The sequence below is a fragment of the Oryx dammah genome, unplaced genomic scaffold (genome assembly GCF_014754425.2).
Source record: "Oryx dammah isolate SB20612 unplaced genomic scaffold, SCBI_Odam_1.1 HiC_scaffold_2, whole genome shotgun sequence".
Lineage (NCBI taxonomy): Eukaryota > Metazoa > Chordata > Mammalia > Artiodactyla > Bovidae > Oryx > Oryx dammah.
Window position 1 is genome coordinate 154,927,596 of NW_024070186.1, and position 27,456 is coordinate 154,955,051.

The following is a 27,456-nucleotide window of genomic DNA, read 5'->3' on the forward strand; positions in this document are numbered from 1 at the left end:
ATACATTTATATCAAAACAAAACATTACTATATATTTTTGTATGTACATTCATACATGCACTTGTGTAGTACATACATACATACATATCCAACTACATATACTTCTATAGTACGTAGAAATAGTTTCAGAAGTATTTATATAAATCTAAAACCAGTGGTGACTTCTAGGGAGAGGCCTGAGTCCTTGTTGGTGTGTGGATGCTATATGTATCACTTGCACAACTAGAAGTAAACAAAGGTGGAAGGGAGGGAGGGAGGAAGGAAGGACTAAGCCCAGAAATTTGGACCAAGTCACAAAAGATTAAAGTGGAGATAGAGCAGCTTCACTAGTTGCTTCTTTCTTTAGTTTGGTTCAGTTCAGTCACACAGTCGTGTCTGACTCCATGTAACCCCATGAACCGCAGCATGCCAGGCCTCCCTGTCCATCACCAAGTCCCAGAGCTCGCTCAAGCTCATGTCCATCGAGTCAGTGATGCCATCCAACCATCTCATCCTCTGTTGTCCCCTTCTCCTCCTGCCTTCAATCTTTCCCAGCATCAGGGTCTTTTCCAATGAGTCAGTTCTTCACATAAGATGGCCAAAGGAGTGGGGCTTCAGCTTCAGCATCAGTCCTTCCACTCAGGACTGATTTCCTTTAGGATGGACTGGCTGGATCTCCTTGCAGTCCAAGGGACTCTCAAGAGTCTTCTCTAACACCACAGTTCAAAATCATCAATTCTTTAGCAGTCAGCCTTCTTTAAGGTCTGACTCTCACAACCATACATGACTATTGGAAAAACCATACCCTTGGCTAGATGGACCTTTGTTGCCAGAGTAATGTCTCTACTTTTCAATACACTGTCTAGGTTTGTCATAGCTTTCCTTCCAAGGAGCAAGTGTCTTTTAATTTTGTGACTGCAGTCGCTGCAGTGATTTTGGAGTCCAAGAAAAAAAAATCTGCCTCTGTTTCCACTTTTCCCCCATATATTTACCTTGAAGTGATGGGACGGGATGCCATAATCTTAGTTTTCTGAATGTTGAGTTTTAAGCCAACTTTTTCACTCACCTCTTTCACTTTCGTCAAGAGGCTCTTTAGTTCTTCTTCTCTTTCTGCCATACAGGTGGTGTCATCTGTATATCTGAGGTTGTTGATAATTCTCCTGGCAATCTTGATTCCAGCTTGTGCTTCTTCCAGCCCAGTATTTCTCATGATGTACTCGGCATAGAAGTTAAATAAGCAGGGTGACAATATACAGTCTTGACGTACTCCTTTTTCTATTTGGAACCAGTCCATTGTTCCATGTCCAATTCTAACTGTTGCTTCTTGACCTGCATACAGATTTCTCAGGAGGCAAGTAATTCATTCTCTTGATGAATTTCCCACACTTTGTTGTGATCCACACAAAGGCTTCAGCATAGTCAATGAAGCAGAAGTAGAGAAGCAGAAGCAGTAGTAGCTTCTTTCTTACTTCCACGCTTGGGGGTGCCATTAGTCAAGAGTTAGTTCATTCATTCATTCAACAAGCATATATATAATTGTGTTTCCTGAAGTAAACATGTTTCTAACTTTCATGTTTCAGCCCAACCACTGAATGGGCAAGTATTTGATCATAGCATGGCGCCCTGATGACATTCAAAAACTTCACCATTAGCAGGTGACAGGCAGATCATGTTTATAAGAAATGTGTGCATTTCTGAGTGTTGAGTTAGCCAATCTAAGATTGCACATGTCCTCCTTCATTCAGTTCATCAAAGCTTTAAAAGTCTTCAAAGTGCAGTGATGGCAGAGGAGCTTCTAGAACTCTGGGAAACTCGAGGGGAAATGGTCAAATGTTATGGATCCAAATAGACACAGTGATGGCTCTGAAACTCCAAGGAGACAGGAAAGGAACAGCAGAGACACAAGCACACTGGAGAGCCAGATGTGAACGTCTGCCTAGGTGTGCTCCACACAGAGCTTGACACTGGGCAAGTGTGTGATTCCCGGGAGCTGCTGGAAACCCAGGCTTCTTCTCACACATCCCATCAGGCACAGATACGCTTGTCGTACCCAGCAGGAAATCTTCTCAACTTGCCTTTATAGTGGGATGTGTCAGTAAAGCGCAGGGACACCTAATGAGAAAGGCTTCCAGAGACCTGAAGTCAGAAACTTCACCTTGCCATCACAATAGCCTCCTGTGTGGTCTCCATGATGCCCCGCCCGGTCGTGCAAACAATTTCCCATCTGCAATTGGGTATTCCTGTCAGAGCAAAAATTAGATTACCTCTCTCCCTGGCTTTAAACCCTGCAATAAGGTAACTTTTATGGAATGTCACTGCTGCATCCATATTTTCTCATTCAGTCCTTCAAGCACCCTGAGCTGTTCTTAAGGTTCCCACCTTACTGATGAGGAAGTTGAGATAAAGAGTTCAGTTCACTCAGTTGTGTCTGACTCTTTGAGACCTCATGGGCTGCAGCACACCAGGTCTCCCTGTCCATCGCCAACTCCCGGAGTTTACTCAAACTCAAGTCAGTTATGCCATCCAACCATCTCACCCTCTGTCGTCCCCTTCTCCTGCCTTCAATCATTCCCAACATCACAGTCTTTTCAAATGAGTCAGTTCCTCTCATCAGGCGGCCAAAGTATTGGAGTTTCTACTTCAGCATCAGTCCTTCCAATGAATATTCAGGACTGGTTGGATCCCCTTGCAGTCCAAGGGACTCTCAAGAGTCTTCTCCAATACCACAGTTCAAAGCATCAATTCTTCAGTGCTCAGCTTTCTTTATAGTCCAACTCTCACATCCATATATGACTACTGGAAAAACCATAGCCTTGACTAGATGGACCTTTGTTGGCAAAGTAGCATCTCTGTCATTTTAGCTGCTCTGCCAAAGTAGCTTTTTAATATGCTGTCTAGGTTGGTCATAACTTTTCTTCCAAAGAGCAAGCGTCTTTTAATTTCATGGCTTCAGTCACCATGTGCAGTGATTTTGGAGCCCTCCAAATAAAGTCTGCCACTGTTTCCACTGTTTCCCCATCTATTTGCCATGAAGTGATGGGACCAGGTGCCATGATCTTAGTTTCCTGAATTTTGAATTTTAAGCCAATTTTTTCACTCTCCTCTTTCACTTTCATCATGAGCCTCTTTAGTTCTTCTTCACTTTCTTCCATAAGGATGGTGTCATCTGCATATCTGAGGTTATTGATATTTCTCCCAGTAATCCTGATTCCAGCTTGTACTTCATCCAGTCCAGCATTTCTCATGATGTACTCTGCATATAAGTTAAATAAGCAGGGTGACAATATACTCCTTTCCCTATTTGGAACCAGTCTGTTGTTTCATGTCCAGTTCTAACTGTTACTTCCTGACCTGCATACAGATTTCTCAAGAGATAGGTCAGGTGGTCTGGTATTCCCACTCTTGAAGAATTTTCCACAGTTTGTTTTGATCCACACAATCAAAGTCTTTGGCATAGTCGATAAAGCAGAAGTAAATGTTTTTCTGGAATTCTCTTGCTTTTTCAATGATCCAACAGATGTTGGCAATTCAATCTCTGGTCCCTCTGCCTTTTCTAAATCCAGCTGGAACATCAGGAAGTTCATTGTTCACGTACTGTTGAAGCCTGGCTTGGAGAATTTTGAGCATTACTTTGCTAGCATGTGAGATGAGTGCAATTGTGCAGTAGTTTGAGTATTCTTTGGCATTGCCTTTCTTTGGGATTGGAATGAAAACTGACTTTTTCCAGTCAGGTCTTCATGAATCCTTTAGCTAATTCTGAGTGCCTCTCCATTGCCTCCTTCAGTGCTCTCTCTCATGTTCTGAGATTTTCTTCATGGCATTAAAAAGACGCTTGCTCCTTGGAAGAAAAGCTATGATAAACCTAGACAGTGTATTAAAAAGCAGACATCACTTTGTCAACAAATTTCCATAGAGATGTGAGAACTGGACCATAAAGACCGTTGAGCACCAAAGAATTGATGCTTTTGAACTGTGGTGTTGGAGAAGACTCTTGAGAGTCCCTTGGACTGTAAGGAGATCCAACCAGTCCATCCTAAAGGAAATCAGTCCTGAGTATTCATTGGAAGGACTGATGCTGAAGTTGAAACTCCAGTCCTTTGGCCACCTGATGCAAAGAACTGAATCACTGGAAAAGACCCTAATGCTGGGAAAGAGAGAAGCCAAGAGGAGAAGGGGATGACAGAGGATGAGATGGTTGGATGGCATCACCAACTCAATGGACGTGAGTTTGAGCAAGCTCCGGGAGATGGTGACAGACAGGGAAGCTTGGTGTGCTGAAGTCCATGGGGTCACAAGAGTCAGACACGACTGCATAAGTGAAAAACAAAATGTTTTTATAGGGGCTTTCCAGGTGGTGCTAGTGGTAAAGAACCCACCTTCAATGCAGGAGACATATGGGTTGGGAAGATCCCCTGGAGGAGAGCATGGCAACCCGCTCTAGTATTCTTGCCTGGAGAATCCCATGGACAGAGGAGCCTGGAGGGCTACAGTTTATGGGGTCCCAAAAGAGTCAGACACAACTTAGTGACTAAACAAGAACAACAGCACATGTTCATACATCACCTTTCCCCAGTAGAATACAACCTTCAAGAGGAGAGGGACTTGCTAACTTTGCAGAAGTGCCAGAATGATGCCTGACATGCAGTGGGCAGTCAAGAAAATTGTTCACTAAGCACTGAACAGGTGAGCTTAATGCTAGTCCCTCTGGAGCTTATTACGTTACATCCAAAGTGATTAATATAGTTGCTTGCGTTTATAATGAATTATGTAAATAAAAGAGTTACCCTTTGAATAACACTGGGGTTAGGGACACTGATGCCCTGCAACATTCGAAAAATCTGTGTATAACCTTTGACTCCCCCTCAACTTAACTACTAGAGCCTCACTGACCAGAGGCATTGCTGATAAAATAATTGTCAGTTAATACATATATTATATGTTGTATGTTTACCTACATATATTTTATGCATTCATGACATACTTAACTTTTTCTTAATTTTTAAGATCTTTCTTGGCTGGCTACAGTTTGTGAGTTTTTTCAAATTGTTGCAAATCTCCCCCAAATATGCAGTATATTTAATGAAAAAAAATCTGTGTATAAGTAGACTCCCACAGTCCAACTTTGTGTTGTTCAAGAGTCACCATACATTAAATATGATACTAATTCAATAACAAGAATGAAGTCTGTTATCTGTATCTAGTTCGTTTACCAAATGCTGACTATGTACCACACATTGTTGGGTATGGATGAAAAAAATAACCATTACTTAAGGAGCTTATAAGTATGTGTATGTGTGTGTATAGGGTGTGGGTGGGAAAGAGAATACTACACTGTGTAGTTAGTGCAGTTGTAGAGTTAAGCAAAGATGCTGGTGGCATAGAGGAAGGGCAGGTGAATACGAACAGGATTGTAGTGGGGTGTGAGGGAAAGCTTTCAAGAGGAGCTGAGAATGCAGCTGAGTTAGGAGGACCGTAATAATCATCCAGATATGTGGGGAAGCCTGTAAAGGGTTCCGTTGGATTTCATTGAATTTTATATCACCATGTCTTCTCTATTTACCAATGTATACCTACTGCTGGCATAGTGCCCGTCAGATGCTAGGACCTCAGTAAATATTTTCTGAATGAGTGAATGGATTTGGAATGTTACTCCAGAGTACCCAGGAGCCAGTGAGAGTGTCATTAGGGAGTGGGACCTGATCAGAATGCCATTTGAGATAGACTCCTCTGGAAGCAGAAGACTCGTCATCGAGAGGTGATCAGGAGTGAATTTAAGGACCCTGCAGTGAGGTAGATCAGAAGGATGAGATGGATTTGAGAGTTACTTGGCAACTGATTAGATGATGGGAAGTAAGAAGTAGGGTCAAGGTTAGAAGGGTTGCAAATTTCTGGCTTAAGAACTAGATGTTTGTTAGTGCCACGCACAAGACACAGGACCCAAAGAGGGGTTACTGGATTCAGCTAGAGTCTTGAATCTGAGTTGCTTTTGGAACATCCTGGTAGAGATGTCAATCGTCAGCCAAAATGTGGGCCTGGAGCCCAAGAGAGAGATCTGGGCTGGAAGATCTCTCTAGGCGCCAGCAGTGTCGAGGTAGTGCATGGAGCCTGTGAGTGAGGAGACAACGCAGGAGGGGGCCCTCCCGGGTGGATACTGCAGAGGTCCTGGAGGCATGTGAAAGGACGAAGCAGAGGGGTGCCCATGACAGGCTCAGAGATGTTGGTGGACGGAGAATTATGATTTGAAGGAACCAAAGTCCAAAGCAAAAGGACTTTGCCTATGAACACAGTTGAAGCATGCAAGAATGACCAATAAGAATGAAAGTTGAAAGGATAAAATCCAGGATGGAGTGTGGCCTGAAGGAACAGATCAAGGCAAGCAGCCTGGCACAAGCAGGGGCTCTCTCTTTACATGATGCCCTGGGTGAGGTCAGGGCTTCCCAAGTGGCTCAGATGGTCAAGAATCTGCCTGCAATGCAGGAAATCCAGGTTTAATCCCTGGGTTGGAACGATCCCCTGGAGAAGAGAATGGCAACCCGCTCCAGTATTCTTGCCTGGGAAATCCCATGGACAGAGTTGCCTGGCAGGGCTAGAGTCCATGGGGTCGCAAAGTGTTGGACACAACGGAGAGACTAATACTTTTCAGGCTGAGTGAGGTGCTAGGTGGGGTGACTTCCAGCAACCATTGGGTTGGGGCGGTTTCTGTCTTTTTGTAACTTTGGATGCCATCTCCCAGGAAAGTAGAGCTTCTCTAAGTGTCATGCCCCTGGGATTGTGGCCTTCACCCACTCTTCTCCCCCGCCCAGCCTCTGCAGCAGAGCACTTGAGCAATTCAGGGTGGTGCAATTCAAGGTCCAAGTGCACCGTCTGCACACGTGGGCAATTACACGTCTAGACTCATTACTCACATTCTCTGGCACAGATTTCCACATAAATCAGGTGTTTTCAGCCATTCCCAGTTCCTCTTCCTGGGTCCTCTGACCTCTTACCCTAGTTCTGGAGAAGTTTGGTTGTCGTTTCTTGGAGACTGGGAACTTAGGATGCTTGCTATTTGGGCCTCATTTCCCCCCCAGTTCTGGCTCTCCTCTGAGGGATGCTCCACCCCGCTGTGCCCTCTTTGGGAAAACCGAGTGACCTTAAGAAGTTCTTCCTTGGGATGCTGAGTGAAGGAGGCCTTCCTAAATGCAGAAAAAAAACAGATGCCCAAAGATGTTCATCTTTGGATTGGTTTTAAGAATGAAGCATGAAAATAGCACTGAAACATATATATTACCATATGTGAAATAGATGGCTAGTCCCAGTTTGATGCATGAGACAGGGTGCTCAGGGCTGGTGCACTGGGAATGACCCTGAGGGATGGGATGGGAGGGAAGTGGGAGAGGGGTTCAGGATGGGGAACACGTGTACACCTGTGGTGGATTCATGTCAATGTATGGCAAAAACCAATACAATATTGTAAAGTAATTAGCCTAAAAAAAAAAAAAAAAAGAATGAAGCATGAAAAATGTTGAAGCGAAATGGCCAAAAGCAGGGGAATGATTAAGAGGACAATGGCATTTCCTTGGATGGAATATAACACATCTGTGTAAAAAAATATTTATTTGGCTCTGGAGGGTCTTAGTTGCAGTATGTGGAATCGAGCTCCCTATCCAGGGATCACACCCAGGCCCCCTGCATTGGAAGTGTGGAGTCTTAGCCACTGGCCACCAGGGAAGTGCAACAGTTTTTATAATAATCACAAAAATAATTAAAGAACCTGAAAATGTTGCTGGTAAGATATTAAGGAAGGAAAGAAAATACAAAATGATGGGTGTAGTGTGATTAAAATTATGTAAATAAAAATGCACAAAAAGTTTAGAAAGGAAACTCTAAAATGTCAACAGTGGCTGGGTTTGGATTGTGGGATTATGGGCATTTTTTTTTTTTTACTATTTCCCAATTTATCTGTAATGAGGTTATTTGATCTAGCAATGGAAAATACACATAATAAAAAGAACTTTAAAAGCCCTGAAGTCTAATCAGAAAGCTATCTTCTCTTCTCAGGCTTTTGAAGAACAGAGCTGTCCCGGGCTTCCTTCGACTCCCTCTGTCCTCTGTGGCCTGGGCTTTGTCTATTGATCTGGGGAAGTTCACGGAAGTAGGCTCGAACCTTCTAGGCAGGGCGTCCCCTGGAGACTAGACCCCCTCCTCCAGGTGGGGCAGGCAGGGCTCTGTCCTGGGGTGTTGGCATTCAGAATATGCAAAAGCTATTAAACACAGGCTGTGAAGAGCACACTGAGCAGGGAAAACTACCAGAAAGTTCCTGAGGGCCGTTCCCACACCCTGTCCCCGACACCTGTCATGAAGTCACACCCCAGGACACTCCTGGGGGTGGAGCACTCAGTCTCCTGGGGCCAGTCTGGAGCCCCTTAGGACCCAACCCTGGCTCACCCATAGTGAACTCCCAGGCCATCCATACAGAGCAAAGTCAGAAAGAGAAAGACATATGTCGCATATGGACGCATATATGTGGAATTAGAAAAATGATACAGAGATGCCTATTTACAGGGCAGGAATAGAGCCGCAGACAGAATGAACTTGAGGACACAGTTGGGGGTGGGGACGGAAGGGTGGGAGGAACCGAGAGATTAAGATTCGGAGAAGGCCATGGCAGCCCACTCCTAAAGCTGCTCTGGTGGGAAGGGGCTGCATGACACAGGGGGCTCAGCTTGGTGCTCTGTGGTGTCCTAGAGGGGTGGGGTGGCAGGGGGTGGGGTGGTGGGGGTGGGGATATAGATACACATATAGCTGATCCACTTCGTTGTACAGCAGAAACGAATGGAACATTGTAAAGCAATTATCCTCCAGTTTAAAAGGCAGGGGGATGGTATCACAGGAGACTCTGGAGCGGTAAGCCAGCAGACAGCTGGCCCAGGAAGGCGCAGCAGCAGCAGCAGCAGCAGGGTCCGAGGCCAGTTTCTCCACCCGGGAGGTGTGCGGATGGCGGCAGAGGCAGGAAGGGGAGGGGGAACTGGGTGGAGTGGTAAAGCAGGGCTGGACCGCAGGGACAGGGCAGCCAGCCGGGTTAGAGCTGACTCTCTGCCGGACGAATTACTGGGGACATAAAACACCAAAGGAAATCGCAGCCCACTCCAGGGTTCTTGTCTGGATAATCATGGACAGAGCAGAATGGCGGGCTACAGTCCATGGGGTCTCAAAGAGTCTGACACGACTTCAGCGACTGAGCACGCGCGGACGCACTCTGGGGGCTGGATTATCAGGGACGTGAAACGCCCATGGGGTCGCCTTGTTGTTTTGCACAGCTGTGGACCCAAGAAAGGAGGATGCCCCCCTCCTCCACACGACACTAGGATGGGGAGGCTGCCGTTTGTCTGAAGACTGAGCTGTCTTGGAATTCCTCCTAGAATATTCTTAATTTAGGCCCCCTGAAGCTTAGCTTAGCTTCTCTCGTGGGTCAGCTGGTAAAGAATCCGCCTGCAATCTGGGAGACCTGGGTTCGATCCCTGGGTTGGGAAGATCCCCTGGAGACAGGAAAGGCTACCCACTCCAGTATTCTGGCCTAGCCTGGAGAATTCCATGGACTGAATAGTCCACGGGGTCACAAAGGGTCAGACACGACTAAGCATGTCATGGGACTCCTTAGGGGGAGAGGGCCTAGAGGCAGAAATGGCCGTGATCTGTGTCCCAAACGGAACCCATAGCCTCAAGTTTGATGCTCTTCTTCTTCCTCTAGTCTCCGTTCCCAGGAGCTTCACTGAGCTAAAGGCTCGGGGACCTCCCATCCCGGGACTCACAAGCTGACACCCACAGCCTTCCCCTGGACAAAATGAGAAACGTTGCCTTGTGCTGCCGACAGATACTTACTGGACGCCCTCTGTGTGTTGGGCGTCCTACAGGAGCCAGGACCAGCAGCAGTTAGACTTAAGCCCCTGCTCCAGGGAGCCTTCATCCTTCTGACGTCCCAGAGGCACCACAAACCCGTTATGTTCTGTAGGCTGATGCTGACGGAGCCAGGCATTGTCTCAGAGGCTTCGCACATAGACACAGATTTCATCTTCACGACACTACCTTCCTCACTGTCAGAGAGGAAACCTGAGAAAGGGGCCAAGGGGCTTGCCTGGATGTGCAGTTAGTGGGCGCAGAACTGGACTGGAACCCGGGCAGCCTGATTCTATACACTACCGAACTTCCTGTTTTTATGTCTTAAATAGAAATTGTGATTTCCCTCTCATGTCATCTCCCTAAATGTCACCAGTATCCATCCGATGACAGAATCAGAGCCCAGAAGTCCCTGTTGACACCTTCTTCTGCCTCACCTTCCACGTCCACTCAATCAATAAGCCTTGCTGATTTTACCTTTTATGTTTTTCTTCAGGAGGCAGAAAGGTGTGTGGTTTTGGTCATCATTGGGTCCAGCCCCCCAGCATGTATACTGACCACTACATGGTGAGTCCATCAATGAACTCCACACTAGTGCTTGGCCTGGGGGTTTTGCTCCCTTTGGATGCATCCCTTTGCTCTAGATGGAGAATGAACATCCCAGGGGCAAATCATGACTGAAATAGAGTCCCTCGTCAGGCTTGGTAGGTGGGAGCCAAACCAGAGAATCTGATTTAGGTTGATATGTATGTAGGTAGATAGGTTAATTAGTCAACGCAGTAATTCTAGTGCCTGTGATGGGGAGTAAATTCATGCAATATCCATCTGTTTTCTTGTCTGTCTTTTTGATCAGAATACACAGCAAACAGCAATGAAACACTTCCTACACGGCAGGCAGGTTTTCCTACACTTTCCACGTGCTACCGTATAATCCTCACCACCATCCTTTGCCTTGGGCCTGATTGTGTTATAGATGGGGAAACGGAGACCCAGAAAATCCACCCACCTGGCCAAGGCCACACAGTCATGAAGTGGTGGGACCATGAGTTTGGATCCAGAAAGTCTAGCTTTGGCACCATACCCTTTACCGGCAAGTTCTATTATCCCCAAACCACCGAGGACAGCTCTTTCCTGAGGATCAAGTATTTGAACTTCATGGCCACACTCCCTTGGATTCAAGGTGGAGGTATCTCCCAAGGTGGATCTCAAGTGAGTTTCCTTCTTCAGAACAAAGATGATGGTCAATGTCAGCAGTCACTTGAACTCAGCACACGTGTCTTCAGGGAAGTCGGGCTATGGGACAGCCACCTTCCACAGTGGGAGTTGGGGCTGGGTGGAAAAGCAGAGAGACAAGATGGGGGGGGAGGGGGAGACAGCGTCAGATACTTCTGGAGCAGAGAGGATGTATGTAGTCCCAGAAACACCAAGACTGTCACATCTAGTTCCTTAGCCTCATCTAGTTCTAGTAGCCTCAGCTTCACATTCTGTTTCTGGATTCTAGGATATACTCTGGAATCCTTTAGTAAATTCCTGGGTTTTGCTTCTTCGTTGTAATAATTATGAAATGATGGTCAATGAGACAGGCAAAAACATAAAAAGAATGTCAGCATTCAATTAACTCTCATCTTACAGCTAAGTGATAAGCTGCAATCTGCTATCTGTATGTGGGTGTGAGTCTGCATATATTTATAGGGTATGTCTACTCATATCAGGGGACAAAAAGTTGAAAGAGGCTTCAATTAAAATAGTATAAAGGAGAAACTTGAAAGCCATCCGGAGAATACATGATATAGTGTTAATGAAAACAAAATTGTAGGTGAAAGGTGTAGGCAAGGAAATTCCTTTTGACGCAGCAGATAGATTCCAACTCTAATATCTCAACCTTAGTTTTCACAGCTGCTCAGGAAGAATCATTCTAGAATTACCACGCTCCCACGCCCACTACCAGTCTTCACGTCTCTACCAAGAACTTGAATCTGTAACTTCTTCAAGGTCCTCAATTTTTCACAGCTAGACTCAGTTGGCATGAGATAGCCAATATCCTCTTCTTGGTTGTTGGGTTAGTGATTTTGTAATCTTTGGAAAATGTGGAGATCAGAATAGAAAATGAACTAATCAAGACCAGAGTACTGCTGTATTTTCTCCATCTTAGCATCTTGGAAATTGGAGTGTATTCTACAGTCAATGATATCATATAATTATAAATGGTGCTATTTCTTCTTAATGATATTAAGAGTTCCAGGATTAAACTCTGGGAGTTGGTGATAGACAGGGAAGCCTGGCATGCTGTAGTCCATGGGGTCACAAAGAGTCGGACACAACTGAGCAACTGAACTGAACTGAATGATATTAAAATAATGTTGCATCTTATAATTGAAAATATCTTCAGTTCAGTCACTCAGTCGTGTCCGACTCTTTGCAACCCCATGAATTGCAGCACGCCAGGCTTCCCTGTCCATCACCAACTCCTGGAGTTCACTCAGATTCACGTCCATGGAGTCAGTGATGCCATCCAGCCATCTCATCCTCTGTCGTCCTCTTCTCCTCCTGCCCCCAATCCCTCCCAGCATCAGAGTCTTTTCCAATGAGTCAACTCCTCGCATGAGGTGGCCAAAGTACTGGAGTTTCAGCTTTAGCATCATTCCTTCCAAAGAAATCCCAGGGCTGATCTCCTTCAGAATGGACTGGTTGGATCCCCTTGCAGTCTAAGGGACTCTCAAGAGTCTTCTCCAACACCACAGTGAAAAAGCATCAATTCTTCGGCGCTCAACTTTCTTCACAATCCAACTCTCACATCCATACATGACTGCTGGAAAAACCAGAGCCTTGACTAGATGGACCTTAGTCTGCAAAGTAATGTCTCTGCTTTTGAATATGCTATCTAGGTTGGTCATAATTTTTCTTCCAAGGAGTAAGCGTCTTTTAATTTCATGGCTGCAGTCAGCATCTGCAGTGATTTTGGAGCCCAAAAAAATAAAGTCTGACACTGTTGCCACTGTTTCCCCATCTATTTCCCATGAAGTGATGGGACTGGATGCCATGATGTTCATTTTCTGAATGTTGAGCTTTAAGCCAACTTTTTCACTCACCTCTTTCACTTTCATCAAGAGGCTTTTTAGTTCCTCTTCACTTTCTGCCATAAGGGTGGTGTCATCTGCATATCTGAGGTGATTGATATTTCTCCTGGCAATCTTGATTCCAGCTTGTGTTTCTTCCAGTCCAGCATTTCTCATGATGTACTCTGCATAGAAGTTAAATAAACAGGGTGACAATATACAGCCTTGACGTGCTCCTTTTCTTATTTGGAAGCAGTGTGTTGTTCCATGTCCAGTTCTAACTGTTGCTTCCTGACCTGCATACAGATTTCTCAAGAGGCAGGTCAGGTGGTCTGGTATTCCCATCTCTCTCAGAATCTTCCAGAGTTTATTGTGATCCTGTGAAATATTGTTGACCTTTGAACAACATGGATTCAAACTGCACAAGTTCACTTATATGCAGGTTTTTTTCAATAAATACACTGGAAGATTTTTCTTGATATTTGCAATAATTTGAAATTTTTACATAATTTGTTTGTAAATTGCATAGCCAAAAGAAAAAAAAAAAGACAGAAAGGAAAAGGTAAGTCATGAATGTACAAAATACACATAGGTGCTAGTCTATTTGATCATTTATTACTATAAAAAATGCAAAAATCTATTATAAAGAGTTAACTTTTATCAAAGCATGTACACCAACACTTACAGACCACACATGGTACCATTTGCTGCTAAGAGAAATATAAACAAATGTAAAGATACAGTAATAAATCATAACTGCATAAAATGAACTGTGGTACATACTGTGCTACTGTAACAATTTCATAGCCACCTGCTGTTGTTTGTGAGCTCAGAGCTGTGATATCTGGTTAAAACACCATGTAATGCTTATCATCTCCAAGTGAGCAGTTCCTCTCTCCAATATACTGTGTTTCAAAGTAAAAAGTCACCATGGTTCTGGCTCACTTTTCATTGGGCTTAGTGCAATACTGTAAACCTTGAATAACACACTGGGATCCATACAAAGTGCCACTGGTGATGTTGGAAGTGCTCCCAAGAAGCAGAGGAAAGCCATGACATTACAAGAAAAGACTGACTTGCTTGACATGTGCCATGGAGATGGCAGTGGCCCACCATTTCAAGATAAATGAATGCAATGTAAGGATTCTGGTTAAAAAAAAAAAAAAGGTACATCAGTACTTGTGAAAACCTTGAGGTTTATGAAGTATCTTTTTATCTGGTATTGAAAATGCAGCTGTTGTGGGAAAGCATGATTAGCATTCCTATGGACTCTAACATAGTTTGAGAAAAGGCATAGTCATTATATGACACCTTAAAGCAAAAGAAAGGTGAAAGATCTAAAACAGGAGGATTTAATGCCAGCAAAGGATGGTTTGATCATTTTAGAAAGAGCCTTTGCGTACAAAAGATCAAGATAACAGGAGAAGCAACTTCTGCTGACCAAGAGGCAGATGACTTTCCAGATATCATTGAGGAGAAAGAAATGTGCCTGAGAAGGTCTTAAATGCAGATGAAAGTGCCCTATTCTGGGATAAAATGCCACAAAGAACATTTATTAGTAAAGAAGAGAAGTGAGCACCATGATTTAAGGTAGGAAGTGATAGACTAACCAACTCTAGTGTTTTGTGCAAATGCAGTTGGGTTTCTGATTAGGACTGCTGGTTGTACAAAAAAAACTTGAACAACCACCCTTTTTTCTGGAACTGGTTCCACCAATGTGTTATCCCTAAAGTTAGGAAGTTACCTTGCCAGTAAGGGACTGCCTTTTAAAATTCTTTTATTATTGGACAATGCTCCTGGCCACCCAGAACACCATGAATTCACCATGAAGGTGATGAATTAGTCTATTTGCCACCAAACACAGTATTTCTAATTCAGCCTCTAGATCATAAGAACCTTGAAGGATCATTATATCCAGTACTCTATGGAAGGGATTGTCAATGCTATAGAAGAGACCCCCAGTAGAAAGACCATCATGAACGTCTGGGAGGATTACATCATTGAAGATGGCATCGTTTTTGTAGTGAAAGCTGCGACAGCCGTCAAGCCTGAAACAATGAATTCCTGCTGGAGAAAACTGTGCCCAGATGTTGTGCATGACTTCACAAGACTTATGACAGAGCCAGTCAAGGAAATCATGAAAGAGATTGTGGATATGGAAAAATTAAAAAAAAAAAAGTTGGGATGAAGTGTTCCAATATATGGGTCTTGGAGAAATTCAGGTGCTAATAGGCACCACACCAGAGGAATGAACAGAAGGTGACTTGATGGAGATGAGTGCCCGATGATGAAGACAGAAAAGACAGCGCCAGGAAACAAGTTGATGTCAGACAATCTGGCAGAAGAACAGAAGAGTTCTGATTATTGAAGACTGCTTTTGACTTCTTTTGTGATGTGTATCCTCTTATGATATGGACAAAACTAAAACAAACAGTGGGAGAATGATCGGAACCAGGTAGAAACACTTTTAGAGACATGAAAAAGCAAAGAAGTCAGACAGAACTTAGGATGTATTTCCAGAAAGTTAAACCGTGTGTGTCTGCACTTCCTTGCCCCCTCCCCACTTCTCCACCTCTTCTGCCTCTGCTGCCTCTTCTTCCTCTTCTTCTTGGCCTCTTGAAAATGAAGACAACAAGGACAAAGACTTTTATGATGATCCACTTCCACTTAATGTACAGTAAACAATCATCAAGCCATACAGTTCATGAACATATCTTTTGTGTATGAGTGTCTTTGTATGATAATCTAATAACTGTGCATCAATAACTGTGTGGAACACTTTCATGCCATCATCATGGCCTAAGTATTCATCATGTAGAACATCACGGACAAGACTAATATAGAATTGGATAGCCTCTCCTTACGTGGGCATAGGGTGAGTGATAGCAAACATCAAATTAGTAATACATTAGTTTTCTTACTGTTTTACCACTTTACTTTCAAAAGAATCACATTATCTTACAGAACACCCCTCTCCTTTGTAACTGGAGAAATTGAGTATCAACCTATCTTCACAGGTTAGTGTTTTTTAAAGAATGTAATGATGTTTCCAATACTGGATTATGACTGTGACTGTAATTGTAATACTGTATGACATAAATGTTTTAGAACAATTTGTTCTTTTGTGTATGTGAAAGTCTTTCAGTTGTGTCCAACTCTTTGCGACTCCATGGACTATATAGTTCATGGAATTCTCCAGGCCAGAATACTGGAGTAGGTAGTCTATCCCTTCCTCAGCGGATCTTCCTGATCCAGGATTCAAACCAGGGTCTCCTGCACTGCAAGCAGATTGTTTACCAACTGAGCTATCAGGGAAGCCGTTCATTTGTGAATAAGCTAGGCTATCAGGGAAGGGGCTTCCTAAGGTACAATAGCCAAAACATGATAGAAGTTTACTTCATGCTCCTGTAACAGTCACATGGTGTGTGGTCCAGAGCAGTGGACCAAGCAACTTTGCTATGTGAGGGCTCTAGGAAATTGGGTCCTTCTGTACTTTGGCACTGCCATGGCCTGAAGGGTTATCTTTATCAACCTGGATAATGTTGGCACACCACTACATCCAAGGGAAGTGGGAAAGAAGTGAGTCCAGGGCAAGAATGTCAAAGGGGCACACATCGTATCTGCTCATGTCTCATTGGTCACACGGTCACACTGGCTGCAAAACGCACCCTACTGTTGGGTGGACATGTGTCCAGCTGAAACCCAGGGGTTTTAGCTAAAGGAAGAAATGAGAGAATTAACAATAGAAAATATTTGGCAGTCATCCACTATGAGTCTTAAGAAACTTTACTCAGTAGATTAAATTATTAAATTTCAGTAATTGCTTAAAGACGTAGAAAGATTTCACTTGTCAGTTTTATATGTTTGTCATGGCAGATGTTTGAAGTGTTTTAGAGAGACAGATATATTTTAATTTTAAATGCACTTAAAATGTTTCAGGAAATTAAATTATAAGTTTATAAATAGGGTTGCTTATTTAGGAGAACCTAACAGAAGCAGAAGATATTAAAAAGAGGTGCCAAGAATACACGGAAGAACTATACAAAAAAGATCTTCACGACCCAGATAATCATGATGGTGTGATCACTCATCTAGAGCCAGACATCCTGGAATGTGAAGTCAAGTGGGCCTTAGGAAGCATCACTATGAACAAAGCTAGTGGAGGTGATGGAATCCCGGTTGAGCTATTTCAAATCCTAAAAGATGATGCTGTGAAAGTGCTGCATTCAATATGCCAGCAAATTTGGAAAACTCAGCAGTGGCCACAGGACTGGAAAAGGTCAGTTTTCATTCCAATTCCAAAGAAAGGCAATGCCAAAGAATGTTCAAACTACTGCACAATTGCACTCATCTCACATGCTAGTAAAGTAATGCTCAAAATTCTCCACCAGGCTTCAACAATACGTGAACCGTGAACTCCCTGATGTTCAAGCTGGTTTTAGAAAAGGCAGAGGAACCAGAGATCAAATTGCCAACATCTGCTGGATCATGGAAAAAGCAAGAGAATTCCAGAAAAATATCTATTTCTGCCTTATTGACTATGCCAAAGCCTTTGACTGTGTGGATCACAATAAACTGTGGAAAATTCTGAAAGAGATGGGAATACCAGATCACCTGACCTGCCTCTTGAGAAATCTGTATGCAGGTCAGGAAGCAACAGTTAGAACTGGACATGGAACAACACACTGCTTCCAAATAGGAAAAGGAGTACGTCAAGGCTGTATATTGTCACCCTGTTTATTTAACTTCTATGCAGAGTACATCATGAGAAATGCTGGACTGGAAGAAACACAAGCTGGAATCAAGATTGCTGGGAGAAATGTCAATGACCTCAGATATGCAGATGACACCACTCTTATGGCAGAAAGTGAAGAGGAACTAAAAAGCCTCGTGATGAAAGTGAAAGAGGAAAGTGAAAAGTTGGCTTAAAGCTCAACATTCAGAAAACGAAGATCATGGCATCTGGTCCCATCACTTCATGGCAAACAGACGGGGAAACAGTGGAAACAGTGGCTGACGTTACTTTTTTGGGCTCCAAAATCACTGCAGGTGGTGATTGCAGTCATGAAATTAAAAGACACTTATTCCTTGGAAGGAAAGTTATGACCAACCTAGATAGCATATTGAAAAGCAGAGGCATTACTTTACCAACAAAGGTCCGTCTAGTCAAGGCTATGGTTTTTCCAGTGGTCCTGTATGGATGTGAGAGTTGGATTGTGAAGAAGGCTGAGCACTGAAGAATTGATGCTTTTGAACTGTGGTGTTGGAGAAGACTCTTGAGAGTCCCTTGGAGTGCCAGGATATCCAACCAGTCCATCGTAAAGGAGATCAGTCCTGGGTGTTCATTGGAAGGACTGATGTTGAAGCTGAAACTCCAATATTTTGGCCACCTCATGCCAAGGGTTGACTCATTGGAAAAGACTCTGATGCTGGGAGGGATTGGGGACAGGAGGAGAAGGGGACGACAGAGGATAAGATGGCTGGATGGCATCACAGACTTGAAGGAGTTTGTGATAGACAGGGAGGCCTGGCTTGCTGTGATTCATGGGGTCGCTAAGAGTCGGACTTGACTGAGCAACTGAACTGAACTGAACTGAACTGAACTGAACTATATTAAATTTAAGAGTCAGTTCAACATTAATCAGAGAAAAGTGGAAGCAATTAATGTTATTTTAATTAAGAAAAGATTATGTGTTAAACATTTGCTGTCCAGTCACTCTGTCATGTCCAACTCTTTGTGACCCCATGAGCTGCAGCATGCCAGGCCTCCCTGTCCATCACCAACTCCCGGAGTTTGCTCAAACTCATGTACATCGAGTTGGTGATGCCATCCAACCATCTTATCCTCTGTCGTCCCCTTCTTCTCCTGCCTTCAATCTTTCCCAGCATCAGGGTCTTTTCCAATGAGTCGGCTCTTTGCATCAGGTGGCCAAAGTTTTGGAGCTTCAGCTTCAGCCTCAGTCCTTTCAATGAATATTCAGGACTGATTTCCTTTATGATTGACTAGTTTGACCTCCTTGCAGTCCAAAGGACTCTCAAGAGTCTTCTCCAACACCAGTTCAAAGGCATCAATTTTTCGGCACTCAGTGTTTTTTATTGTCCAGCTCTCACATCCATACATGACTACGGGAAAAACTATAGCTTTGACTAGACGGACCTTTGTCAGCAAAGCGATGTCTCTGCTTTTTAATACCTGGTCTAGATTTGTCATGGCTTTTCTTCCCAGGAGCATCTTTTAATTTCATGGCTGCAGTCACTGTCCAAAGTGATTTTGGAGCCCAAGAAAATAAAGTCTGCCACTGTTTCCACTGTTTCCCCATCTATTTGCCATGAAGTGATGGGACCAACTTCCATGATCTTCATTTTTTGAATGTTGAGTTTTAAGCCAGCTTTTTTCGTCTCCTCTTTCACCTTCATCAAGAGGCTCTTTAATTTCTCTTTGCTTCCTGCCCTAAGGGTGGGGTCATCTGCATATCCGATGTTATTGATATTTCTCCCTTCAATCATAAATGGTTACAAGACTACTTAAACGTAAATGGTTACAAAAATCCTACCTTTTAAAGATGTTACATCTTTTCAGATGGACGTCTTAGACTTACTAATATCATTTACATTTCTTCCATGTCTTTTCGTGGCTTCACAGTCCATGTATGTTTTATTGCTGAATAATATCCAATTGTTTGGATGTACCATAGTTTTGTCAACCTAAATAAACTTAGGAGGCAATAATCAAACAAACAGTGTTTATTTGGGATTGAAGAATTGCAATTCGAGACACATAAGTTCAGGTAGCAATCCAAACAGAGTCCCACTGGGGAGTAAAAGTCAGGGGCTTTTAAAGGTAAAGAAGAGAAGTTTGCATTACAAAGAATTTTATCTGGAGTTGGAGGCAGAAGTAAGTCTTGGCTAGACATGATTGATTGCTAGAGGGAAGAAAAAGTTCATTAATGTGATAAGTTGCAGGTGTTTTTGCAGAGTCCTTGGAATAATTGTGTTTTGACCCAGTTCAAAAGTTCATGGCTCCTCCTGAGGAGGATGAGTATGTATGATCTTAATGTTCTCTCAGCTTCATTTAAAAACCTTTTTATAAAAGTGGCTCCATTTTACTTCACAGTTTCTTCATTCATTCACTTGCTGTGGGACATCTTGGTTGCTCCAAATTTTGGCAGTTATGAATAAAGCTGCTATAAACATTCATGTGCAGGTTTTTGTGTGGATATAAGCTTTTAACTCCTTTGGGTAAACACCAGGAAGTACGATTGCTGGATTGTATGTTAAAAATATGTTTAGTTTATAAGAAGTCACCATACTGTCTTCCGTACTGGCTGTGTGATCTGTATGATTTTGAATTCCTGCATTTCCTATTGCTTCATACATCTGATGCTCTCAGTGTTCTGGGTTTTGACCATTCTAATCTGTGTGTTGTGATATTTTCCTATCATTTTAATTCACATTTTCCTGTAACCCATGATGTGGAGCGTATGTTCATGCTTACTTGCCATGTGTATATCTTCTTTGATAGGGTGTCTGTTAAGGTCTTTGGCCTATTTCACAACTGAGTTGTTCTTTCTTTCATAGACTGTGCCTTTGGTATTGTGTTTAAAGAGGCTGCTGCTGCTGCTGCTAAGTTGCTTCAGTCGTGTCAGACTCTGTGCGATCCCATAGACTGCATGCAGCCTACCAGGCTCCTCCGTCCATGGGATTTTCCAGGCAAGAGTACTGGAGTGGGGTGCCATTGCCTTCTCTGTTAAAGAGGCTACACACTGTATGATTTCAATTATGTGACATTCTGGAAAAGGTAAAATTATGGAGACAGTAAAAAAAAAAAATCAATGATTGCCATGGGTTAGAAAGGATGAATAGGCAGAGCACGAGGCTTTTTAGAGAAGTGAAAATACTCTGTATGATACTGTAACAGTGAAAACGTGGCATTACACATTGGTCCAATCCCATAGAATGTGTAATACCAGGAGTGAACTCTAATACAACTCTGGACTTTGGGTGATGATGTGTTAATGCAGGTTTATCAGTTACAACAGAAGTACTACTCCGGTGCGGGATGTTGACTGTGCTGGAGGCTATGTATGTGTGAGGTCAGGGAGTCTATGAGGAATCTCTGTACCTTCTGTTCAATTTTTCTATGAATTGAAAACAGCTCTAAAGAAATAATAAATACTACCTGTGAGGTCTTCTGGCCCTGAACTTACATTGTTGGGAATTTTTTAAATTACTGATTCAGTTTCATTACTGGTAATTAGTCTCCCTTCGTATTTTCTGTTTCTTCTTGGTTCAGTCTCAGGAGATTGTACATTTCTAGGAATTCATCCATTTATTCTAGGATGTCCATTTTATTGGCACATAATTGTAGTAATCTCATAATTCTCTGGATTTCTGAGGTTTCAGTTGTAACTTTTTTTTTAATTTCCGATTTTACTGATTTGACTCTTTTTCTTCTTGAAGAGTCTGGCTAAAGGTTTACCAATTTTGTTTAACTTTTCAAAGAACTGGTTCTTTGATCTTTTCTATTGTTTTTTAACCTCTATTTCATTTATTGCCACTCTGATCTTTATGATCTATTTCCTTCTAACTTTGTTTTTGGTTTGTAATTCTTTTTCTAGTTGTTTTAGGCATAAGGTTAAATTATTATGAGATTTTTATTGTTTCTGAGGTAGGCTTAAAGAGATGGGAATACCAGACCACCTGACCTGCCTCCTGAGAAATCTGTATGCCGGTCAAGAGGCAACGGTTAGAACTGGACATGGAACAATAGACTGGTTCCAAATCGGGAAAGGAATACGTCAAGGCTGTATATTGTCACCCTGCTTATTTAACTTATATGCAGAGTACATCATGAGAAGTGCTGGACTGGATGAAGCACAAGCTGGAATCAAGATTGCTGGGAGAAATATCAATAACCTCAGATATGCAGATGACAGAAAGCCATATCTTATGGCAGAAAGCAAAGAAGAACTAAAGAGCCTCTTTTGATGAAAGTGAAAGAGGAGAGTGAAAAAGTTGCTTAAAACTCAACATTCAAAAAACGAATATCATGGCATCTGGTCCTATCACTTCATGGCAAATAGAATGGAAAACAGTGGAAATAGTGACATTATTTTGGGGGGCTCCAAAATCACTGCAGGTGGTGACTGCAGCCATGAAATTAAAAGATGCTTATTCCTTGGGAGAAAAGTTATGACCAACCTAGACAGCATATTTAAAAGCAGAGACATTACTTTGTCAACAAAGGTCCGTCTAGTCAAAGCTATGGCTTTTCCAGCAATCATGTATGGATGTGAGAGTTGGACTAAAAAGAAAGCTGAGAGCCAAAGAACTGATGCTTTTGAAATGTGTTGTTGAAGACTCTTGAGAGTCCCTTGGACTGCAAGGAGATCCAGTCCATCCTAAAGGAAATCAGTCCTGGGTGTTCATTGGAAGGACTGATGCTAAAGCTGAAACTCCAATATTTTGGCCACCTGATGTGAAGAACTGACTCATTGGAAAAGACCTTGATGCTGGGAAAGATTGAAGGTGGAAGAATAAGAGGACAACAGAGGATGAGATGGTTGGATGGTATCACCGACTCAATGGACATGAGTTTGAGTAAACTCTGGGAGTTGGTGGTGGACAGGGAGGCCTGGTGTGCTGCAGTCCGTGGGGTCAGAAAGATTCGGATATGACTGAGCGACTGAACTGAACTGAGGTAAGCTTGTATTGCTATAAATTTCCCTCTTAGAATCACTTTTACTGTCTTCCCTAGATTTTGGATCAGTGTGTTTTCATGTTCATTTCTCTCCAGGTATTTTTGAATTTCTTCTTTGGTTTCTTTAGTGAAACATTGCTTGTTTAGTAGCACATTTTTAGCCTCCAATTGTTTGTGTTTTTTTGCAGGTTTTTTTTTTTTCCTATAGTTGATTTCTATTGTGTTTGGAAAAGATGCTTGATATGATTTCAATTTTCTTAAAAATTACTGAGAGTTGTTTTGTGACTTAGCATGTGATCTATCCTGGAGAATATTCCCAGGAGCACTTGCAAAGAATGTGTATTCTTCTGAATGAAATGCTCTCTCTATATATATACATAGTCCATTGGGTCTAACGTGAGGGAGGAGGCTGTGTGCTGGGTCTTCATTGCAATGCGTGGGCTTCTCATTGTGGTGGCTTCTTTTGCTGTGGAGCATGAGCCCCAGAGCATGCAGACTTCAGTAGTTTGTGCAACTTGCAGGCTCTGGAGAGCAGGCTCAGTAACTGTGGCATATGAGCTTGGTTGCTTCACGGTATGTGGAATCTTCCTGAATCAGGGTTTGAACCTGTGTCCCCTGAACTAGCAGGAGGATTCTTAACCACTGGACCACTGAGGAAGTCCTCATATGTTGTTTAAAACCAGTGTTTCCTTATTAATTTTTCTGTCTGGATGATCTGTCACATTGATGTAAGCGGGGTGTTAAAGTCCTATTATTATTACTGTGTTATTGTCAATTTCTCTCTTTCTGTCAGTTAATACTTGCTTTATGTATTTAGGTGCTCCTATGTTCAGTACAGATATATTTACAGTTGCTGTATCTTCTTCTTGGGTTGATCCCTTGATCATTATATAATATCTTTTTTTGTCTCTTGTCACAGTCTTTGTTTTAAAATGTATTTTGCTTGATGTAAGTATTATTACTCCAGCTTTCTTTGAACTTCCATTAGTGTAGAATACCTCATGCCTGTCAGAATGGCAATTATCAAAAAAACAAGAAACAGCAAGTGCTGGAGAGGATTTGGAGTAAGGTGGGTCCTCATGCACTGTTGGTGGGAATGTAAATTGGTGCATCCATTATGGAAAACAGTATGGAGACTACCCCAAAATTAAAAATAGAACTAACATGTGATCAAGCAATTCCACTCCTGGGTATTCATCTGAAGAAAACAAGAACACTGACAGGAAAAGGTATATGCTCCCCTATGTTCATTGTAGCTTTATTTACAATAGCCAAGTTGTGGAAGCAACCAGATGCTCATGAATAGATGAATGGATAAAGAAGATATGGAGAGTGTGTGTGTGTGTGTGTGTGGTGTGTGGAAATATTACTCAGCCATAAAAAAGAATGAAATCTTGTCCTTTATGACAACGTGGAGGGACCTACAGAGTATTATACTCAGTGAGACAAATCAGGCAGAAAAAGACAAATACTACACAATTTCACTTATATGGAGAATCTGAAAAAATAAACCAAATGAACAGACAGAACAAAACAGAAACAGTGTTATAGAGAATAAACAGATGGTTGCCAGAGGGGAGAGAGTGAGGGAGGAAAGAAATAAGTGAGAGAAATTAAGAGGTACAAACTTCCATTTATGAAATAAATGAGTCACAGATATAAAATGTACAGTGTGGAGAATAATTATAATATCTTTGTAATTATGTAATATTTTTATATGCTGACAGATCATAACTAGGCTTATGGTGATCTCTTTGAGATAGATAGAAATATCAACTCATTATGTTGTATAACAGGAAATAACATAGTTTTGTAGGTCAATTATACCTCAAAAACAAACAAACAAGCTCAAAGACAAAAATATAGATTTGTGGTTACCAGGGGTGGCTACTGGGGGGAGTTGAATTGGATGAAGGTAGCCAAAAGGCAGAAACTTCCAGTTATAAGATAAATAAGTACTAGGCATGCTCATTTGCTAAGTCACGTCCAACTCTTTGAGATTCCGTGGACTGCAGTCCGCCACGGTCCTCTGCCCATGGATTTCCCAGGCAAGAATATTGGAATGGGTTGCCATTTCCTTCTCCAAAGTACAAGGAATCTAAGATAAATAAGTGCCAGGAATCTAAAAAATCCAACAACTTGAATATTAATTAAAACAAGTAGGTATAGGTAATTCTCTGCATATATTTATTTTATTTTTGGCTGTACTGGGGTCTTCGTTGCCATAGGTGGGCTTTCCCCAGTTGCGCCGAGAGGGGGCTGCTCTCTAGCTGTGATGTGTGGGCTTCTTATTGTGGTGGTTTCTCTTGTTGCAGAGCACAGGCTCTAGGGTACTCAGGCTTCAGTAGCTGAGGCACATGGGCACAGTAATTGCGGCTCACAGGCCCTAGGACACAGCCTCAATAGTTGTGGTGCACAGAGTTAGTTGTTCTGTGGCATGTGGGAGCTTCCCAGATCAGGGCTTGAACCCATGTCTCCTGCACTGACAGGCAGATTCTTGACCACTGAGCCACCAGGGAAGCTTGATCCTTGACACGTAAGAGCCTTCATCAGATATTTAAAAAATCTCGAGTGCCATGTTTATGAACCTTTCGATAGGTTCAGTTATTTACAACCAAGAATGTCTTGAGGGAGAATCAGTTTCTTCCCTAACCCCATTCATTACATCATGTTTCCAGTTTGTCTCAGTGTCATAGATCTCATGGTTATATTTCTAAATTTCATTCTGCTTATGATAACCCTCCACGCACACATGGGTGGACAAGATGCCTATTGGGATGCTTGTCTAGGCTTCTCTTGGCTGCCTACTGTTTCTCCCCACTCCAAATCCCCAGATCTACAGAGTTCAGAGGTATCTTAGCTGTCATAATGATGTGATTTGGTCCACCTTGGTCCAAAGTGACCACTAACCTAAGCAAGGTTAATAAGAGTGCCAGTTGAAAGAGAGCCTCAGACTCTCTCTAGGTGGCTAGAAGGATCATATGTAGAAGAAGGCACTGGGACTAGTTCTCGTCTACTCTTGGAGACTGGAGAGCAGGGGCAAAGGGTCCTTTTAGAGACAGAAGAATCAAGCTCATGGCAGAGAAACTGAAACAAAGATAGATGGGGAGCATTTGGGTTCTAGTCTGTTCCTGAAGCCCAGTCAGCTGCACATAGCCTTGAGTCTTGGGAGACATCTGGTACACTAATAATAATTCACCTCTCCCTTCTGAACAAAACAGAGTCAATTTCTATTATTTGTAACCAAAAAATGCTATCTAATATGCCTGAAAAGATATTAAACTCTTCATATGAAGCAAACTCAAGGGTTTTATTTTAAAAAGAAATAGCTACTTGGTTGTCTCAATGAGAGGAACTTTCTGATGTGGATCTGACCTTAGGGTCATAAGTACTGGTCCAAGGTCTGTCCTCTGAGAAGTTCACAAAATTATATTTGCCTAAAACTTATCTATTAGAGTAACTCTGGCCTGATATTTCTTGCAGAATACCCAATGCTGAGTATAAGAAAGTCACAGTCAATTAACCATTTGTGATTTCTGACAGTTCAGTTTAGTTCAGTGGCTCAGTCGTGTCCAACTCTTTGCAACCCCATGGACTGCAGCAGGCCAGGCCTGTCTGTCCATCACCAACTCCTGGAGCTTGTTCAAACTCATGTCCATCGAGTTGGTGATGCCATCCAACCATCTCATCTTCTATTGTCCCCTTCTCCTCCTGCCTTCAATCTTTCCCAGAATCAAGGTCTTTTCCAATGAGTCAGTTCTTCACTTACAAAATGCCCAGAAATGGTGTAAGAAAGTTACAGTCAATTAACCACTTGTGACTTGTATAGCGTCTCATTATACTTAGTCTACTGGGAGACCCCCAAATTGTATTACATAGTCTGCAGTTAAAACTGTTAGTTCACCATTCCCTCCCAGGAAAAACTACATTTCCCAGCCCCTCTTGAAGGCAAGGCAAGGGCATAAGACTAAGTTCTGACCCATAAAAAAGGACATGACAGGAGTAACTTTCCGAACATTCCTTAAAGGAATGTCCTTTTCTTCTTTTTCCCTTCCTTCTCCTGGAATTTGAACGTGGTTCTGGCAGCAGGTCCAGCCATGCTGGAACTCAAGATGAAAGTCATGTATTGTAAATAGAGATCAAAAATCTAGAAAGAGCTAGGGTCCCCAGACCTACTTACATTTAGACCTTTCCATGTGAGAGAAATAAACCATTTTCTTTAAGTCCCTATTATTTTGACTTCTGTTTCAGTAGCTGAGCCAGTCCCTTAACTATAACACAGTCTTTATATAGTTTTCTACAAAAGGAAGTGCAGCCAAAAGTAAAACTTTAAATTCGTGAAACACTCGTTCAACAAAGATTTATTGAATCACAGAGGTCTGAATGTGAATGTGAAGTACCCTTGGAAAAAGAGTGCAGGCTAGTGAAGCAATCCAGCTCATACGAAATGAGAAGCGCCCAAAAGAACATGGACCATTTAGCCCAGGGAGGGAAAAGGTTAGGATAGGTTGGAGAGCTGTCACAAGACTTAGGAAGAACTCGTGTGGAAAAGAGAATAGCTCCATCTGCTCTATATGATCCCAGGTGGCTGAAGTAAGGCCAGTAAAGCATGTAGGGAAGTGAAGCACTAAGATCCAAAGGTTTCCACATCAGTTCTGGTTCTTGGCTTTAAGCAATAGAAACAGACTCTAATGTCTTAGGCAAAAACAAAACTTGCTGGAATGGTATTTGGAGGGGAATCACAGAATTAACCATATACCAGAGTACTCGCCTCCAGTGGCTCAGCAGGCAAAGAATTTGCCTACAATGCAGGAGACACAGGAGATGAGGGTTCAGTCCCTGGGT